General features: G+C 33.9%; 1 pseudogene; it reads left to right on the top strand.

The window, feature by feature from the left end:
- LOC141439069 (uncharacterized) overlaps positions 1-3,654 on the top strand; it is a 15,121-nt pseudogene extending 11,467 nt beyond the window's left edge.
- Positions 3,655-3,858: the final 204 nt, after the last annotated feature.

Here is a 3,858-nt window from a genome sequence, read left to right on the forward strand (position 1 = left end):
CTATCGATACTAGGCAACGGATAAACATACTTAATAGATTAGACTAGACTACTTGTGAGATCCTATAATTGGCTTTAATGGTACTATAAAATAAGTTTACTCTGTAAGTTATAGCTGTTGGTTTTCCGGAAATAAATAAATAAATTAATTAATACACACTTAAATACATATTAAACATCCAAGACCCGAGAACAAACATTTTGTATTATTCATACAAATATCTGCCCCAGCCGGGAATCAAACCCGGACCTCAAGCTTCGTAGTCAGGTTCTCTAACCACTTGGCCATCCAAATCATTACACATAGTAGGACACTACTTTCAAAAATGCATGAAATGAAATTCTTACTAATTCCATTGAATACTAAAACAAATATTTAAGGAAGTAAATTACCTTTGACTGAAGATATAGTTCGTCTGGTGCTTCATTCAAAAACTTGTTTATCTCTTCGGGTGTAAATTTTTACGATTTTTTTGGTTATATCTTTCTGATTCAAGTTTTAGGAAAGCCGTTAACTTGCAATATTTTGCAAGATCCACATCATGCTTGATATTAAGCGTACTTTTAATCATTGAATAAGTCTTAAAACTATGCTAACAATACGTTTTCGGACATTGAAAAATCTTAGGCTTTCTCGTATTTGGCGCGTGATTTTTCTGGCAACAAATTATTTCCGGCAGTCGTGGCTGCATTTACGATATCGGGCGGAGTGGTCATCATGTTCGCTATCACTTCCACTACTCATTTTTATAAACTTCTAAGCAACAACACAGCAAAACAAGCAACTAATAAAATAACGATGACAACAGTAATGGCGGTAAAACAACTCTCTGTCACGTCTCACGTCACGAATGTTTTTTTTAAGACATAGGCAATTCAGATCAGCGCCCGAGTCAGCCAAAAGAGAGGCCAACGTCCTTCTAAAACAATGACCTGTGTATTGTTATGGTTCGCTCAGCCCATAAAAGGTTGCAATTTCTCGTGGTAAACCACGAATTTTAGAACCCCCCCATGGGCTGTCTGACACCCTTTTTTTAACGATATTCCAAAAAAAAAATTTATTTACAGGCGCATTGGTTACTTGAGCGCAAAACTTGATATTTTTCCACAATTTTTACATTCGTCACGAATATTTAACGAAATTCCTGTCTTTGTGCTTCGTAAGTTGACCATCACATCAACAACGTTTCAGCGTGTGTCTGTGCTAAGAAAGGTAAGTTCGTAAGTTCGGTATGCCCTACTTATGCCAATAATAAGGACAACCTGAAACAAAGGAAGATACTTGAATCTGTTAATTCAAAGATACAGAAAGTAAATAAACACTCAAGACTTAAGCAACTCAAGTATTTGAGGTAAATTTTTAAATTCTAGATCAATTGTAGTTAGCCTCATAGTTAACTTATAAAAAGCATGGATATATGTCCAAAGTTTACATATACTTATATATACTTCCGGCAACTAAAAACTGGGCGAAATTTCTGGAATATTTTCAAAATCAATGTACTTTTCCCAAAATGTTGCCGACTGTGTTAAGTTGTGCTCACTAAAAGCATCGAACCACAAACGCCGCTGAGGGATATCATCGGAGATTGAACTTAAAAATCCCGCCAAATCCATCCTTATTTCTTTTTATTTATAAATAACGAAAAGAAACCATGCATAACGATTTTAAATTAAAAAAAAAACTTAGACGAGGGAATGAAAAAGAATCGCAAAAGCTGATACGTCCTTTTTGACTAAAAATATAGTTATATTTTAAATAACCTTGAAAATAATGTTGTGGACAAAATGCTCGAATTCAGTTTCTAATATAAAGTTAAATGGTCAAACTATTGAATTTGTAAAATCAACAGTATTTTTAGGAATAACGCTCGATTCTAAACTACAGTGGGGACCTCACGTCACAGCAATCGCGGGTAGATTGAGCTCTGCTGCTTTTGCAGTTTGGAAAATACGGCAGCTAACCGATGTGGCGACGGCACGGTTGGTGTATTTTGCTTACTTTAATAGCATTATTTCGTACGGCCTTATTTTATGGGGATCTGCTGCAGACATTGAGTCAATTTTTATCTTACAAAAGAGAGCAATTAGAGCAATTTATAATTTGAAGACGCGTGAATCTTTAAGATCTTTTTTTAAGGAAACAGATATCCTAACCCTGCCGTCGCTTTATGTTTTTGAAATAATCATGTATGTTAGGAAGAACATATGTGATTTTCCCACTAACGTCGATAAGCCAAAGGCTACTAGAAACACAGGGAAGCTTAAAGTTCCATCTTAGAGACTGGCTAAAACCAAAAAGTCTTTTCTGGGAAATTGCATACGTTTTTATAATAAAATTCCAAAAAATATTATAAATGAAACGGATACAAAATTCAGATCTATTGTCAAGAAGACATTAATATCAAAGGCGTATTATAAAGTTAATGATTATATCATGGACAGGGATATTTGGAAATAATTCCGATCCGCATTAGCGATCCCTTCAAATAGCGAACCTACTGTGTTAAAAATAAAGTTGTGTTAAATACTTGTGATGTATAGTATACATATCATTTAATAATATTGTAAATCTGTTTTAAAAAAAATATATATATACCTCGTTGAGTTTCTTGCCGGATTCTTCTCAGCAGAGGTTTTTCCGAACCGGTGGTAGATTTTTTTTTGACATTCATAAGTGCTTGTTATAGCCTAAATTGAATAAAGATATTTTGACTTTGACTTTGACTTTAACAACAGTAGTTTCTAATTTATAATTTTGATGTCCATTATAAATAATGAATTTCATGAAGTGATAAATAAAAAAATATGTTTTCTTATTAAAATTTCAGGTGTATGCAATTTTAATGCAAAGCATGGTTGCTTGAAATGTGTTACAGTAGGAGAGTATTCACATGTATCTTATACAGTGACTTTTCCTGAAACTAATTGCCGCCCTAAGAACAGACCAAGAATTGCGTGATAAAAAGTATGGGCCTCATCATAAAAAAAATCTCCTTTACTGCGGCTACCCGTAGACATGATAGAAGACTTCCCTGTTGCAGATTCTCTACACCTTGTTGATTTAGGAATAATGAAGCGGTTACTTGTTGGTTGCCGTAATGGCAATTTTGGAAAGTACAAATCCATATGGAGTCCCAAAGATACCGAATCAGTTTTATGTTTTCTAGTGAAACGCAAATTGCCATCTGAAATTCACAGGGCAGTGAGAGGTCTAGACTGTATTTGTCATTGGAAGGCTTCTGAATATAGGTCTTTCTTGTTTTATTTGAGCATTGTCATACTTCCAGACGTATTATCACAAAAGGCATTTTCTCTTTTTTGACTGTATTTTGTAGCATAACAATATGTTCTAGTACTTCTAGTAAAAACTATAGTCACTTACTCCCTTTGGCAAAAGAGCTCCTGCATTATTTTGTTGAACACTATAAAGATTTTTACGGAGCAAATTATATAACTAGTAATGTACATAATAGTGCATGTCACGGATGAAGTGCAACGATTTGGCCCACTTCATACATTTAGCGCTTACCCGTTTGAGAACAAACAGTATTTAATTAAAAGGATGCTTAGGCATGGTAACAGGCCTCTTGCTCAGGTTGCAAAAAGATTTAGTGAAGTTTCAGTATCCATGAAAATGTCCAGAAACAGATAGAATCAGCAAACCCCAATTTGTAAACCTTTTTATAACTACTAATAGCAGGAAACTAACTGTACTACATTTCAAAGATTATAAAATATCGTCGAAATCACATGATAAATATGTTTAATGCACTGATAATGACGTTCTGGAAATGAAAAAACTTACTGTTGTAAATAATGAAATAAAAATATATGGCTATAAAATTACAGACTTGAC

This window comes from Choristoneura fumiferana, chromosome Z, assembly GCF_025370935.1.
Source record: "Choristoneura fumiferana chromosome Z, NRCan_CFum_1, whole genome shotgun sequence".
Taxonomy (NCBI): Eukaryota; Metazoa; Arthropoda; class Insecta; order Lepidoptera; family Tortricidae; genus Choristoneura; species Choristoneura fumiferana.